This window comes from Canis lupus, chromosome 16 (genome assembly GCF_048164855.1).
Source record: "Canis lupus baileyi chromosome 16, mCanLup2.hap1, whole genome shotgun sequence".
Taxonomy (NCBI): domain Eukaryota; kingdom Metazoa; phylum Chordata; class Mammalia; order Carnivora; family Canidae; genus Canis; species Canis lupus.
Genome location: NC_132853.1, coordinates 14,551,464 through 14,568,749, shown reverse-complemented (window position 1 = coordinate 14,568,749; position 17,286 = coordinate 14,551,464). Strand labels below are relative to the sequence as shown.

The 17,286-nt window shown below is 42.7% G+C and overlaps 1 long non-coding RNA gene across 1 annotated transcript; it reads left to right on the top strand.

Annotated features, from left to right (window-relative positions):
- Positions 1-6,001: 6,001 nt before the first annotated feature.
- On the top strand, positions 6,002-10,134 carry LOC140606107 (uncharacterized). The gene is made up of 3 exons (XR_012008519.1): positions 6,002-6,443; positions 6,778-6,841; positions 9,511-10,134. It is a non-coding gene; the product is annotated as an uncharacterized lncRNA (long non-coding RNA).
- Positions 10,135-17,286: the final 7,152 nt, after the last annotated feature.

Genomic DNA, 17,286 nt, shown 5'->3' with positions numbered 1-17,286 from the left:
AAGGCATACGGCTAAGACTAGGAATAAAGTCAGCCTCTGGACCCTCACCTAGTAATTCTTTCCATTAAAGCTTGCCTGGGTCCTAGTAATGTAAAAGCTTCTGGCAAAATATTGCTATAAAACTGAGAAATAGAGGGTAATAAATGGAGACTTAAGCTGTATGCAGAACAAAGTGTACCAGTAGTCACCCAAGGAAAGGCGAAGAGGTGTTCTCATTATCTATTGTGTAATAAGCCACCCTAAAATGTATAGCTTAAAACAACAGCTGTTTTATTTGCTCACTGTTCTGCAATTTGGTTTGAAATTAGCCTAACCATTCTTGTTCTGTTCTTGCTGTTGGTAGCATCAGCTGGTGGCTGGTTCAGCTTGAGTGGCTGGACCCCTTCTCTCCCTGTAGTCTCAAATTCTCTCCAGCTCCCTGTAACCTTTCCATATCATTTCTCCAGCAGAGAAGCCAGACTTCTTATATGTTCACTCATGGCTCCCCAAAGGGCAAAATGTAAGCTACTAGGCCTTCTTAAGGTTTAGGTCCAGAACTGGTCCTTTCATTATTCACTTAATTCTATTTGTTAAAGGAAGCCAAAGGGTCAGCCCAGATTCAAGATGAGGGGACTATGCCAGGACACACCACAGTACTGCAAGCCATGGTTCACTGGATCTACCAATGAACAGAAAGTTTTTTGTCTTTAATTGGTAGTGACTTTTTACAGTATTTAGTGCTTGCCAGAAAGGTAAAAGAGAAAATGACATTGGAGGTATGACTATAAGGTTGTAAGTAGATTATATTTTAGATGCTGGTGAATTTCTCTTATCAGCTCTAAACAGAGATCTAATTCCCCTATGTCAAACCAGACAGATCTTAGCTCTACAGCCAGGGAATTTTAGGCTTTTTTTTTTTTTTTTAATTTTAGGCTTTAATCATGCCCCCAAATACATACTAAACCTGTGATGTTGGACAATTTACTTAAACTATTCAAGCCTGGGAAACAGGATAGTAATCTCAAAAGGTTGTTGTGAGAACTCAGATGATACATATATAACAACATAGTTTCTGGCACATAGTAAGCTATCATTATTATTACTATCATTATTCCTTATCATTTCTTTGGTCGGTTTCCATTTTTAAAAATGATTTTATAATGATGAAACATGTTCATTATAGAAAATTTGTAAAAATTTTAAACAAGAAACTACAAGAAAGAAAGCAAAAATTGTCTACAATCTCACTACCTAGAGCCAATTACCAAAATTTGATAACCTTACTTCCAGAGCTCTATATGAAAAAAAATAATGTGTGTGTGTAAGGATATATAACCAAACTTTTTTTTTTTTTTTTAAGATTTTACTAATTTGGGCAGCCCTGGTGGCGCAGCAGTTTAGCACCGCCTGCAGCCGGGTGTGATCCTGGAGACAAGGGATCGAGTCCCACGTCAGGCTTCTTGTATGGAGCCTGCTTCTCCCTCCGCCTGTGTCTCTGCCCCTCTCTCCCTCTGTCTCTATGAATAAATAAAATCTTAAAAAAAAAAAAAAAAGATTTTACTAATTTGACAGAGCACAAGCAGGGGGAGTAGCAGGCAAAGGGAGAGGGAGAAGCAGACTCCCCACTGAGCAGAGAGTCCCACATGGGTTTTGATCCCAGGATCCCAGGATCACAACCTGAGCCGAAGGTGGATGCTTAACCAACTGAGCCACCCAGGCACCCCTAAACGTTTTTTTATAGAAATAGCTTTATAGGGATCCCTGGGTGGCTCAGCGGTTTGGTGCCTGCCTTTGGCCCAGGGCGCGATCCTGGAGTCCCAGGATCGAGTCCCATGTCGAGTTCCCGCCATGGAGCCTGCTTCTCCCTCCTCCTGTGTCTCTGCCTCTCTCTCTCTCTCTCTCTCTCTATGTCTGTCATGAATAAATAAACCTTTAAAAAAAAAGAAATAGCATTATATGGTTTTTTTTCTTGGAAATCTTGGAGATTGGGACGCCTGGGTGGCTCAGCGGTTGAGTGTCTGCCTTTGAATCAGGACGTGATCCTGGAGTCCTGGGATGGAGTCCCGCATCCGGCTCTCTGCATGGAGCCTGCTTCTCCCTCTGCCTGTGTCTCTGCCTCTCTCTCACTCTCTGTCTCTCATAAATAAATAAATAAAATCTTTAAAAAAAAAAAAAGAAATCTTGGAGGTTGTCCTACATCAATTAATATATTTCTGTATCATCCTCTGTGATAAGTGCATAGCATTCCATTGTAGGGAATTTTTAAAACTAATTTCCCTATAGGTGGACATAGATTTGCCTGCTCCTAAAATTATGGTACAATTATAAATGCATCTCATTTTTTAAAATTTGTGTTACAGTAAATGAATATTGTCTAGTCTCCACAAAATAGATTAATAACATTCAACATCTGCCTCTGAAGGCTTACCCTCCAATCCCCAAGAATTTAATCTTATAAGAGAAGTCTGTCCAACTTCAGTAGCCCATCAAAGACAGTATAGGAGTTCAATTAGCCTACTACATCCCTTGCTTTTTGCTGCCTTTTTGATGTAGGAAACGGATTCTGCACATTGATAATGCTGCTGATTCTGAAATGTTACATAGTTGCATCTCCTGGGCTGAAATGAACCCTTGAGGGCATTATCCTGAACTCTCACTTTACTGAAGTTAATTGTTTCAAAGAACTTGTTACTACCCTGCCACTTTCCTTTGGCCAGCACCAACCAGACAATGTCCACAGGTCTCTCTAACTTCATGTTTTAGAGAGCCATGGTTATCAATTCCTTCTATCCCAGAAGGCCATAATCTCCTTATGTAAATGTAAGGAACTCCTTCTTAGGGACCAAGTTAATATATCAAAGATCTAATGGCCACCTTAATTAAGTCTTACAGTCCTGAGATTGAGACCCACATGGGGTTCTGTGCTTAGTGCTCAGCATGGAAGTCTCCTAAAGTTTCTCTCTCCTTTCTCTGTCCCTCCCCACCATGTGTACTCTCTCTCTTTAAATAAATAAATCTTTAAAAAATAATAATAGGGGTGCCTGGGTGGCTTAGTTGGTTAAGCGTCTGCCTTTGGCCCAGGTCATGATGCCAGAGTCCTGGGATCAAGTCCCACATCAGGCTCCCTGCTCAGTAGGGTGTCTGCTTCTCCCTCTCCATCTGCCCTTCTGCCTCCCCCTGCTTGTGCTCTCTCTGTTCGTGCTCTCTGTCTCAAATAAAAAAATAAAATCTTTAATAATAATAATGCTGAATTCTTTCAAGACTTGAAAAGTAAATTTCAAAAATTCATAGCTAGTGGAAGAAATGGATCTAAATGTACATCTGACTACTCTCCTTCCTGTTCCAAGTCCCATAAAACAGAATATATTAATTTAAAAAACAATAAATTCCAAATAGGACTGAAAACCCCAAAATAGTGCCATTGACAAACCAGAAAATTTGAGGATACTCTGGAAAAAAACAGGACACAAATAAGAAGAGCAACTGAAATGCCAAGATATTTTTATAGGGAACTGCAGATGATTTTGAAATATATCTGGAAAACAAAATGTGCAAGAATAGCTAATTTTTCCAGTTGGAAAAAAATTATGCCACACATTAAATAAAACCCATATGGATAATAAACAAAACAATTATAAAAACAAAATCAACTATAAAAGTGTTAGAAGAATGTAGAAGATTTTTTTAATTAAAAAAATGGAGATTGTCTCCTAAAGACACAAAACTCAAAAACCATAAAGGAAATGATCACTAGATTTGATTATATAAAAATTTTAAAATTCAGTGTGATAAAAGATATCACAAATAATTGACAACAAACAGGGAGAAAATATTTACAATACATATAACAAAAAGTTAATATCCAAGATATTAACCCAATGTTAAAATGAACAATAGATATGAAAAAGAAATTCACAAAAGAGCGTATATAGTGGGATCCCTGGGTGGCGCAGTGGTTTGGCGCCTGCCTTTGGCCCAGGGCGCGATCCTGGAGACCTGGGATCGAATCCCACGTCGGGCTCCCGGTGCATGGGGCCTGCTTCTCCCTCTGCCTATGTCTCTGCCTCTCTTTCTCTCTCTGTGACTATCATTAATAAATAAAAATTTAAAAAAAAAGAGCATATATAGTAAACCAATGAATATATATGAAAAAATGCTAAACACACAAGTAATCATAGAAAGGCATAGTTAAATAACTATACCATTTTTAATACAAATTAATAAAAATTAAATATATTGATAATTTTCAATTATGGTAAAGGTTAGTGTGTTAGTTAGCTTTTGCTGTGTAACAAGCCATCCTAAAACTTAGTGGCTTAAAACAGCATCATTAATTATTATTCACAGTTATGTATATCAGCTGGGTAGTTATTCTGGTCCACTGATCTCTGCAGTTTGCCAGGGGTTAAGCTGGGGCTTGGATGCTCTAGAATGACCTTATTCACATGCCTGGTGTCTGGCAAGCTGGTTGGTCTAGGGTCAGGGTCAGCAAACTACTGCCCCTGGGCCAATCTGGCCACACCTCTTTATTTACATATTATTTATGGCTATTTTCACAATACAGCAGCAGAATTGAGTACTTGCAAGAGAGGCCACATGGTTCATAAAGCTGAAAATATTTACCATGCAGCCCTTTACATAAAGTCTGCCAAAACCTGGTCTAGGAAACTCAAGCGGGGAGTGTTGCCTCCTCTTCACAGTTTCTCACCCTCCAGTAGTATAGACAGATGGCAGCAACATTCCAAGAGAGTAAGAAAGTAAGCAACAATAACAATAACCTAGGCCAACCTAAATGTAAGGCGTGGGAAATAGAATTCACCTCTGGATAGAAGGAACAGCAAAGAACCTATGATCAATTGCAATTTATCATAGCTGGTATAAATTGCCTTTTCAAAGTTCATTTGGCAATGTACATATTATTTTTTAAAGTATTTACTTATTTATTCATGGGAGACACAGACTGAGAGAGAGAGGCAGAGACATAGGCAGAGGGAGAAGCAGGCTCCCTGTCAGGGAGCCTGATGTGGGACTCAATCCCAGATCCCGGGATCACAAGCTGAGCCTAAGGGAGGTGCCCAACCGCTGAGCCACCCAGGTGTCCCAGGCAATGTACATATTAAAATCCAAAATGTGCAATCCAAGAATATCTGTGAAAGGAAGAAACTGATGCCAGTAATTTTTTCTGGAGTAAAGAACTAATGACTGGGAGATAGGAATAGGAGGAGACTTGCTTTTCAATAGGATTGATTTTGTACCTTTTGAATTTTGTACTAAGAGTATACTGAAAAAGTAAATAAATGTGTATATATTCTTCTAACCCGCAATTCCATTTTTTAAAGTTATGTCCCAAAGAAATACATATTTACAGTGAGGTTGAAGTAGGGATGTTCATTGGTTACATTATTATGGAATGCTGTGTAACTATTATAAATAAATAAATCGATATCCACTGACATGAAAAATCTCCAACACATAAAATAAGGACAAAGGAAATTGTGAAACAGTAAGTTTATTCTGATACCATTTATAGAAAGCAAAAACAAAACATATTTCAGTATGAAAATATGAAAGTAACCATAGGAGAAGATCTAAAAGGAAAAACTAAACTCATAGTAGTAGTTAAGTTGCAGAAACTAAACGAAAATATTACAGGTGGAGCATGAGAGTTTTAATTTTTTTCTGCGTCACTTAAGTATTTTACAATAAGATATATTTGTAAAACTTAAAAGTAGATCTAAAATAATAAAAATTAAAAGGAGACAAAATCAGGTTTGTCAAAAACAAAACAAAACAAAACAAAACACAGCTTTGGGGCGCCTGGGTGGCTCAGTCAGTTAAGCATTTGCCTTACCTCAGGTCATGATCCCAGAGTCCTGGGACAGAGGCCTATATTGGGCTCCCTGCTCAGTGGGAGCCTGCTTCTCCCTCTTCCTGTGCCCCTCCCCGCTCATATTCTCTCTCTCTCTCTCAAATAAATAAAATAAAATCTTTTAAAAAACTCCACAGCTTGAAACTCATGTAAGAAACAACAGCTTGGAGGGGAAGCAATGTTGGATGAGATAAAAGAGACTTAGAAGATATATCCAGAAGCTCCGACTCTGTTCAGTAGGAGTTCCAGAAGGTAAGAACACAGAAAATAAAAGAATAATGGAAGAAAAAACAGAATAATGGAAGAAAATTTCCTAAAGCTGAGAATGATGTAAGTCTTCAAATTGAAAGAGTTCACTGTATATCAAACTGAATGAATTCTAAAAGGCCCATGCAAAGTCAAGCTGTTAGTGTGAATTCTAGTCCAATATGACTGGTGTCCTTATAAGGAGAAGAGATTAGGTCACAGACAATGCAGACAGAAGAACCATATGAGGAAACAGCAAAAAGGCAGCCATCTGTGAGCCAAGAAGAGAGGCCCCAGAGAAAACAAAATCTCCCAGCACCTTGGTCTTGGATTTTTAGCCTCCAGAATTGTAAGAAAATAAATCACTGTTGGAGCCACCTAAGAATGCAGCTACTTGGTTGCATTTATTATTAAGTATTTTATTCTTTTTGTTGCTATTGTAAATGCAATTGTTTTCTTTTCTTTTGTTCATTGTTAATATATAAAATACAACTGATTTTTGTGTGTTGATTTTGCATCCTGAATATTTGCCAATTTTTAAAATTCATTCTAAGAATCTTTTGGTGGATCTTTAGGGTTTCTACATATAAGATCATGTTAATGGTCAATATAGTCCATTTTACTTCTTTCTTTCCAATTTGGACATCTTTTATTTCTTAATCTTGCTTAATTGTTCTGGCTAGAACTTCCAGACTATGTTGAACAGAAGTGGCAAAAGCAGACATTTTTGTCTTGTTCATCATAAAGGTAAGCATTTGGTCTTTTACCATGGAGTATGACATTAGCTGTGGGCTTTTCATATACAGCCTTTCTTATGTTGAGATAGTTGCCTTCTATTTCTAGTTTGTTGAGTGTTTTTGTCAAAAAAGAGTGCCAAGGGGCACCTGGGTGGCTTGGTTGGTTAAGTGTCTGCCTTTGGGTTAGGTCATGATCTCAGGGCCCTGGGATAGAACTCCACATCAGGCTCCCTGCTCAGTGGGGAATCTGCTTCTCCCTCTCCCTCTGCTTCTTCCCTTGGCTTGCATTCTCTCTCTCTCACACACTCTTTCTCAAATAAATAAAATCTTAAAAAAAAAAAGGTGCCAAACTTTACTAAGTGCTTTTCTTGTATCAGTTGAAATGATGTTTTTTTTCTCTTTATTCTTTTGATGTGGTGTATTAATTGGTTGATGTTCATATGGTAAACCATTCTTACATTCCAAGAATAGAACCACTTAGTAATGGTGTATAATCCTTTTTATATGCTATTGAATTCAGTTTGCTAGTATTTTGTTAAGGATCAGTTGGTTTTGCATCAGTATTCATGAGACATTGATCTGTAGTTTCCTTTTTTCGTAGTATCTTTGGTTTTGCTGTCAAGTTATTGCTGGCCTCATAGAATGAGTTTGGAAGTGCTTCCTCTTCTTTGATGCTTTTTTTTTTAAAGACTTTATTTATTTATTCATGAGAGACACAGAGAGAGAGAAAAAGAGAGAGAGAGAGAGAGAGGCAGAGACACAGGCAGAGGGAGAAGCAGGCCCCACGCAAGGAGCCCGATGTGGGACTCAATCACGGATCCTGGGATCACCCCAAGCCGAAGGCAGACACTCAACTGCTAAGCGTCCATTCTTTGATGCTTTGGAAGAGTTTGAGAAGGATTGGTGTTGATTCTTCTTTGTTATTTTTAATTTTTTTTTATTTTTAAAAAAGATTTTATTTTCAAGTAATCTCTGTACCCAATATGGGGCTTAAATAGTCAACCCCGAGATCAAGAGTCACATGTTCCTCCAACTGAGCCAGCCAGGCACCCTAGCATTAATTATTCTTTCTTTATTTATTTTTTATGGTGAAAAAAATTTATATTTAGATTTATAGCTGGCTGGGCTCAGTTTAGATGATCCTAATCTGATCAAGGTGTTGACCTTGGCCACATCAATGTCATAGAGCTTCTTCACAGCCTGTTTGATCTGGTGCTTATTGGCCTTGACATCCACAATGAACACAAGTGTGTTGTTGTCTTCTATTTTCTTCATGGCTGACTCAGTAGTCGGGGGAACTTGATGATGGCATAGTGATCAAGCTTGTTTCTACTGGGGGCGCTCTTTCGAGGATATTTGGGCTGCCTTCCAAGGCGCAGGGTCGTGGGTGGTAGGAATGTAGGTGACATGCGGATCTTCTTTTTTTGTGTGTGTGTGACTGTGCACGCCTTTCAGCACTGCTTTCTTATCTTTCAAAGCCTTTGCTTTGGCTTCGGCTTTGAGAGGGGCAGAGGCTTCCTTCTTCATCTTCGGCACCATCTTTGTGAAAGGGTTTTTCTTTTATTTTTTTTTAAGATTTTATTTATTTGTTTGTTTATTTATTTATTTGAGAGAGAGAGAGAGAGAGCACAAGCAAGGGCAGCTGTAGAGGGAGAGGGAGAAGCAGGATCCCTATTGAGCAGGGAGCCTGATGTGAGGCTCCATCCCAGGACCCTGGGATCATGACCTGAGCCAAAGGCCGACTCACAACCACTGAGCCACCAGGCATCCCAAAAGCATGTCTCTTTATTAAGGTACCCATCCCAATTTTCCCTCTGTAGTTATTTGTATTCTTCTCTTATTGGTCCCCAATCAACAATCTTGCATTACAGCAATAGGTTTCAACAAAGTGTACATCAGAATTCAGGGAAAAACCCACATGCTTTGATCCCATTTTGAGAAATTCTGCCTCTGTAGGCCTGAGGTGGGGCTCTGACAGCAATATTTGGCATGTGGATACTGAAAATTCTCCACAGGTATTCCTTGAACCTCTGGTGGAGAACCACTGTTTTTAGCTAAACTTCATGAATGTCATGTATATGTGGCTATTATCCTACTGAGTCTTGGCTCCTTGAGTACAAGGCCTATTTCTCATTTGTCATTGCTCTCGTTTGTCCCCAAGTACATGGCCCAGTAAAGGTTTGGTAGGTACACCTGCATTGAATCAAACCTGGCACTAAATGGCAACATTTTCCCTATTTCCATACCCTTACTACCACACCACCCACTACTGGCCATAGTCACCAGCCTGCCACCCTCCCTACAGCCTGAGTACTTCAGTGGGCACAGGAAAACAGGAGAAATGCCGCCCCCATGGGTATCCATTGCTACAAGCCTGGTGCAGGAACTCCAGGAAGCCTGATCCCAGAAAGCAGGCAAGACTGGAATTTGCATAACGTATAGCTGGGCTACTCCTCTGGATCTTGGTTTCCTCATCTGTAAAATGAGAATAACTCCATTAGCCATTCCTACTTTTCAAGGAGAGTGTGAGGCTCAGAAAAGAAAAGAGCAATGAGTGTGCTTTCACATTGTCCACCAATTTACACAGGTGGGGGTTAGCACGGGTGGGGGGGTTACACAAGTAGCTGTTAGCACTTCTGTTCCAGGGATCCCACCGCAGCCCTCCACTTCTGTTTCTAGAGCCCCAGGGGAGAGATATGTGTCTCAAGAACGGCAGTTCTATCACACAACCATCTTACGGATCCAACTATCATCCGCTGAAGGCCTATCACGTGCCAGCCTGCGGGGACACAGTGTGGAAAACCAGTTCTGCCTTCAAGGACCCCAGAGGTCTACTGGAGCCTAAGGGAGGGGCACGGTTTGGATCCTCTGTCCGCTGTTTCCTTTTTTTTTTTAATTTTTTTTTATTTATTTATGATAGTCACAGAGAGAGAGAGAGAGAGAGAGAGAGGCAGAGACACAGGCAGAGGGAGAAGCAGGCTCCATGCACTGGGAGCCCGACGTGGGATTCGATCCCGGGTCTCCAGGATCGCGCCCTGGGCCAAAGGCAGGCGCCAAACCGCTGCGCCACCCAGGGATCCCTGTCCGCTGTTTCAAATGAAGAAAAAGCAACTTCGCAAACAATCTCAGACTAACGGAGGAGACCAGGGAGCCGACCGAGCCCTGTCAACAGAGGGTTAGCGCCAAGCCCACGGCGCGCCCTCGAAGCGAAGGGGCAGGGCGCGGGCAGGGCGCGGGCAGGGCGCGGGCGGGGCCCACTTCGCGGCGGCGCTGTCCCGGGGTTTCCGACGCCCGCAGCACTCGTGGTTCGTCCAGGCCCCGGCCTCCACCGGCCCCGCGCCCTGCCGCCCACCGAGTCTCAGCTCTCTGGGGCCCCCGCGCGCCACGGCCCTCGAGTCCGCCGCCTCCCGCCTTCCCCGGGGCGGCGCAGGCCTTCCCCGCGGGCCGCGCTGCGCTGCGCTGGGCGAGAGCGGCCGGTGGGCCCCGCGCCGGGAGCGTCGGCCCCGCGCAGGCGGCGGGAGCAGGAGGGGGCGGGTCGCTGCGGGGCGGTCGCGGCAGCTCGAGGCGAGCGAGTGCGCCGGCAGCCACGGAGGAGGCGCTCGGTGCCTACCAGCTAGTATGGCCTTTGCCTGAAATCCGCTCCTGCTGCGCTGCTCCGTTCTGCTTCAGGCAGCTGCTCGTTCTGGGAGCAGAACTCTGCCCGCAGACAGCGGAGTGGAGTGTTTGCTCCGGACCCGGCACTGCGCCTGCGGCTTTAAAACATGATTATCTCTTCTAATTTTTAGCACCGGATGAGATAGGGACTGTTGTTTGCCCCATTTCAGCGATGAGGAAACGAAAACTTAGATTAAAAATCCTGCTCAAGGGGGGATCCCTGGGTGACACAGCCGTTGGGCGTCTGCCTTCAGCTCAGGTCGTGACCGCGGGGTCCCGGGATCTAGTCCCGCATCGGGCTTCCTGCAGGGAAGCCTGTGTCTCTGCCTCTCTCTCTGTATCTCTCACGAATCATCAATCAATCAATCAATCAATCTTAGAAAAGAAAAGATTTCTGCTCCAGATCTGGCAGCAAGTAAGTGAAGGAACCGGAACTCTGACCTCGGGTGTCTGGCTCTCCGGTGCTCATTTAGATCATGATGTCCTGTCCTACCCCAGGGCCCCCGCGGGTCCTGCGTGCCAGGGGTTCTGGGCCAAGTGGATTTTATCCCTGGGACAACTGGAGGGAAAACATGCACATTGGGTAGTGGTTCTTATAAAATAAATACTTTCGACTCAAACACACCTGTTTTATTGTTTAAGGCAGCTTGAAATTGGGTGTTCTGCTACAACTGAATGTATTCTTATTGAGACAAAATTTACATAGGATGAAATTCACCATTTGATCATTTTAAAGAGTACAATTTGGTGGTTTTTCATATGTTCACAATGTTGTGCAACGACCAGCAAAACATTTCATCCCAAAAGAAACTCCATTCCCTTTAAGCAATCCCTCCTCATCTCTCCCTGCTTCCAGCCCCAGGCAACCACTAATCTAATTTCTGTTTCTATAGATTTACCTATTCTGAACATTTCAGGTAAATGGAATTATATAATATGTGACCTTTTGTGACTGACTTCTTTCACTTAGGGTAATGTTTTCAAGGTTCATCCATGTGGTAGTATATGCATCAGTACTTTATTCCTTTTTTATCGTTAAATCATATTCCATATGGATATGCCACATTTTACATATCCATTCATTAGTTCATGGACGTTTATCTTTTTTTCTTTTGGTTATTGCAAATAATGTTGAACTAATCTTGTACAAGTTTGTTTGTTTGTTAAGATTTTATTTATTCATGAGAGACACACAGAGAGAGGCAGAGACACAGGCAGAGGGAGAAGCAGGCTCCGTGCAGGAAGCTCCACGCAGGACTCAATCCCAGGACTTCCGGATCATGCCTTGAGCCAAAGGCAGACGCTCAACCGCTGAGCCACCCAGGCATCCCTATCCTGTACAAGTTTTTGTTTGAACACCTGTTTTCAATTCTCGTGAGCATATTCCTAGAAATGGAAATGCTGGGTCATGTGGTAACTCTCTGTTTAATTTTTTAAAGTTAATGGCTGCATCATTTTACATTCAATCATCAGTGTATGAATGTTCCAGCTTTTATTATGAGAATAATGAGTATACCTAGTTTTAAAAAAAATAGTGCTACAAGGCTTATGGCAAAATACAACAGTATTTACCCAATCCCCTGTCTCATTCCCAAAAGGCAAACACTTAAAATTCTCTTGTTTTTTCCCCTTGTTTTTCTCCATGCTTTAAAATAATATGCATATGCTATAGTTTCATAGTTTATCAATCATAAAGCATTGTGCTGACTCACAGTACTCTATTTTCTTTCTTCTATAATTTTTTGGTTTCCCTGAAATTACCAGTATCCATATTTTCATTTGCTTAGTTTTTTATATGAATTTTTTTAAATTAAGATTTTATTTATTTATTCATGAGAGACACAGAGAGAGAGAGAGAGGCAGAGACACAGGCAGAGGGAGAAGCAGGCTCCATGCAGGGAGCCCAACGTGGGACCCGATCCTGGGTCTCCAGGATCACACCCTGGGCTGAAAGCGGCGCTAAACCGTTGAGCCACCCGGGCTGCCCTACAGTTTCTCTTTACTGTAAATGATGCTGTGATGCATGTCTTGCACACACACACACACACACACACACACACACACAGATGTTTCAGTTAAAGTGATCTCCTTATCCCTGCTGCCCTGAGGGACAGTGAAGGCAGGGGAAGGGTCCTGGAAGAATAAGATCCAACTTGGCCCTCATGGAGGAGTTGTTGGAGAGTATTTGAACCTGCCTGTTGATGCCCTTGGCCCAACCTCCCTAACAGCAGTGCTTAGAGCAGCAGCTCTCAAACTCGATGTGCACATGGATCATCTGAGGAATGTGTGGAATAAGCAGGTTCCTAAACTGCATCTCAGAGAGTCTGATCCTGTCTGAAGAAGGTTCTGAGAATCTGCGTTTTTAATAAGCACCCCAGCTGATTCCCATGGAGATGGCTGCTGGGCCAGGTGGGAGCTACCCCAGGTCATCAGCAGAGATAACTAAGGTTAGAGATGCTGCTAGAAAATGGGAGAACACCACCAAGTCTTGGCAAGGATGTAGTGCAGCAAGAACTCTCATAAGTGGATCGTAAATTGGTCCAGCCACTCTGAAAAATGATTTGACTCAATAATTCCACTCCAGGATATGTACCCCAGAGAAACTTACACTTGGGTTTCAGGAAACACAAATGTCCAGGATGTTCTTAGCAGCATTGTTGAAAACAGCAAAAAACTGGAAAGAATCCAAATGCCCTTGGATAAAAAAGTGGATAAATTAGTTGTAGTGTATTCACACAATGGAATACTATATATAGTACAAATGAATGAACTATTTACACATCAACATAGAAGAACTTTAGAAACAATAAGAGTGAAAAATGTGATTCATAGAATACATACATTCTTGTTAATTTAAGTGTAAAACTGGTGGCACCTGGGTGGCTCAGTGGTTGAGTGTCTGCCTTTGGCTCAAGGCATGATCCTATGGTCCTGGAATCAAGTCCTGCATTGGGCTCCCCGCATGGAGCCTGCTTCTCCCTCTGCCTGTGTCTCTGCCTCTCTCTCTGTGTGTGTCTCTCATGAATAAATAAGTGAAATCTTTTAAAAAATAATAAATAAATAAATAAATAATAAATATAAATAAATAAATACACATAAAACTGAACATTATACTGCTTGGAGATTTATGTGTGAAAAAGTCAAAAGAAAAGCAAAATATTGTGGGACAAATTCAGAATAGTGGTCCCCTTGGGTCAGGAAGGGGATGAGACATTTGAGCATGGGCAGTGTTCTAGTTCTTAAATGGGTGGTGGGCTCACAGGCATTGTTTTATTATTACGCATATACATAAAAAAATTTTTTAAAGATTTTATTGGGACGCCTGGTGGCTCAGCAGTTGAGTATCTGCGCTGGCTTAGGGTGTGATCCTGGGGGTCCCCAGATGGAGTCCTGCATTGGGCTCCCCATAGGGAGCCCACTTCTCTCTCTGCCTGTGTCTCTGCCTCTCTCTTCGTGTCTCTCATGAATAAATAGAGGCAGAGACACAGGCAGAGAGAAAAGTGGGCTCCATGTAGGGAGCCCAATGCGGGACTCGATCCTGGGACCCCCAGGATCATGCCCTGAGCCAAAGGCAGGCGCTCAACTGCTGAGCCACCCAGGTGTCCCTACATAACAAATTCTTTTGGCTATATCAAATATTTCAAAATAGAAAAAATAGAACAATTGAAATCCCCTGGCCACTACTGTGGTCTCTCAAAGTCATTTATCTTTTGCACCCATTCCATCTCTTCTCCAACAGGCATCATGGACCAGGAAGTAAGATGTCAAGCCTGAAGAGGCCAACAGAAGCTTATAAAAATCCAGCCCCACTCACCCTTCAGAGACTAGAGCAAGCACCTATTCTGCCCCTTCCTGGTCTGTGTATCGATGACTGTACCTGTCACTAAGTAATGGCCTCGTTCCCAGCCAAACTGATTGCATGGTTAGCTAACATGGCAGTTTTCTATGACAAGGATCCTGTGCTAGGGGCATTGTTTTCTGAACAAACAAGCCATCTTAGCACTTGCTTTTTTTATCTTAATGTGTCCCTAGCACCCACTCTTTCCATTCACCAGGCTAATATCTGGCTGGGTCATCAGGCTTTCTTTTGCATCTCTGGTGATAACGCTTCTGTAGCTTCCTTCCTCACTCCCTCTGAGCTCAGCAGCAGGCCTGAGGCTCTCCTGTCTTGAAGGCTCTCCCCCTGCCATATTTCCTAATTTAAAGATGACTCAACCTTTGGAAGTGGGACAGTGCTCCTGAGGTGAGGTTTTGCCTTAACTGATGCAGTTGAATAGATTAGGATTCTGAATAGGTGAGTTCCAATCCCCCATAACCCCCTGTCTGACTGTGTGACATGGGGTGGGCCCTCATTCCCAAAGAGCCTATGGTTTCCCTAAGAAATGGAGAATATTGTCTTTTGGGCTGTTGATAATGTGCAAGGATGATTAAGAGGTAGAAAGGAACTTAAATTTCATCCAGTTTAACCCCCCCTTTTTAAAAAAATTTATTTAAGTGATCCCTGGGTAGCTCAGCGGTTTAGTGCCTGCCTTTGGCCCAGGGCATGATCCTGGGATCAAGTCCCACATCGGGCTCCCTGGATGGAGCCTGCTTCTCCCTCTGCCTATGTCTCTGCCTCTCTCTCTTTCTCTCTCTGCATCTCATTAATAAATAAATAAAATCTTAAAAAAAAATAAAAAAAAATTTATTTAAGTAATCTCTACACTCCACGTGGGGCTTGAACTCACAACCCTGAGAACAAGAGTCACATGCTCCTCTTACTGAGCCAGCCAGGTGCCCTTAACCCATTTATCTTGAAGATGGACAAACTAAGGCTAGGATGGGGAGGATACCTGAATGAGCCAAGAATGATTTAATGGCAGATATTAGAGTAGAACCCAGGCCTCCTGTCTTTCCATTATCTTGCCTTGCTGTTGCTTGCTGAGGCATGGAGGTGAAAGGAGGACATACAGCCACTTAGACCTGCCTCCAGCTCCATCCAAGGCTAAGACACTCAATTCTTAGAAGATGTGGCTTTTGAAATTGCTGATGGGTCTGATGCTATCTGGGGGTGGAAGGAACCTGCCTCACCTATCAGCTGGTCCATTGCATAATCTGGCAAGCCAAGGCCTGAGACTCTTCTTCCTACATTAGTCCCAGCTGTAGAGAGGAAAGGTCAGGGTGCAGAGAATAATAGAAAGGTTGGAGGAAAAAAAAAAAAAGAAAAGAAAGGTTGGGCACTACTCCTACCTCTCCCTCGGGCCCTACCCCCTCTCTCTGAAAGGGCAAGAGAGGCCTGAGTAGGGGAAACGGGTGGGGAAACAAGCTCTCTGTAAGAGTTGGAGAGAGGCAGAGCTAGTTCTCCTGCTCACTATCCAAGGGGTCTTCTCTTTGCAGGAGGGAATTTGTGGACAAGGTAGAAACAAGGAGGAAAAAGCTTTTGGCTTGGTCCGTTTTTTTTTTTTTTTTTTAAGATTTTATTTATTTATTCATGAGAGACATGGAGAGAGACAGGCAGAGACATAGGCAGAGGAAGAAGCAAGCTCCCGGTAAGGAGCCTGATAGGGGCTTGATCTCAGGACCCTGGGATCACGACCTGAGCCGAAGGCAGATGCTCAACCACTGAGCCACCCAGGTGCCCCTGTCTTGGTCCTTCTTTCAGTTCATGAGTTGAGAGCTTATGTATGACATGGAGAAATGGGAGAAGGTGAGGCAGAGAGCCGAGCTGCATCTGTGAGGCTGCCATTGGAGAGTCTGATGGAGGCAGTGGAGACTGACTCTGTGCAAAGATGTCTGGGCTCCCAGTTTGGTGCCCTGAACTGGGAGGCTGCAAATGGAGAGGCCAGGACTACACATGACCTCTCACAACTGTGACCCACATGCAGACTGTCAGACTTTAGCCCCAATCTGAAACATAGCCACTATTCAAGAATTCCATCAAAGGCCCCTGAGCAAAAAAAAAAAAAAAAAAGGCCCCTGAGCAATCCAATTAGACTTTTAAAAAAAATTTATCTAATGGTCATATATGAGACCACATGACTGTAATACAAAAGGGGAGTTTTTTTTTCATACAACATTGCAATATATATATATATATATATATATATATATATATATATATATCAAATCAGGGTCAGATCTCACGATCAGGTATTTAACATTTTCCATGCTGTTTATGTCTACAATGGACAGAATTCCCATAATTGAAGCTATGCCTTTCTGTCGCTACACTCTAGCCCTCAAACTCAGGTATAAGAAAGAAAGCTGGCGTGGGGGGAGACGTTCCTCATTCCCATGAGTTATATACTGTTTGGGGAGAGCTTTTCACTGGGGGCCTCATCAAGCAGTGGTCCCCACAGGTCAACTGTTTCCATTCCCAATTTGGTGACACCTGACTCTGTCTCTGGATGCAGTGAGCTGCCACATCCTCCCAGAGGAATCACAGACTCACAGCCCTTTGCTCTTTCTTTCTTTCTTTCTTTCTTTCTTTCTTTCTTTCTTTCTTTCTTTCTTTCTTTCTTTCTTTCTTTCTTTCCTTTCGTTCTTTCTTTCCTTCTATCAGCCTCGGGGAAATATTTTTTAAGATTTTATTTATTTATTTATTTATTTGAGACAGAGAGCGTGAAAGAGAGAGCAGGAGCCCTGAGAGCAGCAGGCAGAGGGAAAGGGAGAAACAGACTCCTCACCAAGCAGGGAGCCCTATGTGGGGCTTGATCCCAGAACCCTTGGATCATGACCCAAGTCAAAGGCAGATGCTTGACCGACTGAGCCACCCAAATGCCCCCAGCCTTGGAGAAATATTAATGTAGAATTATTAAAATA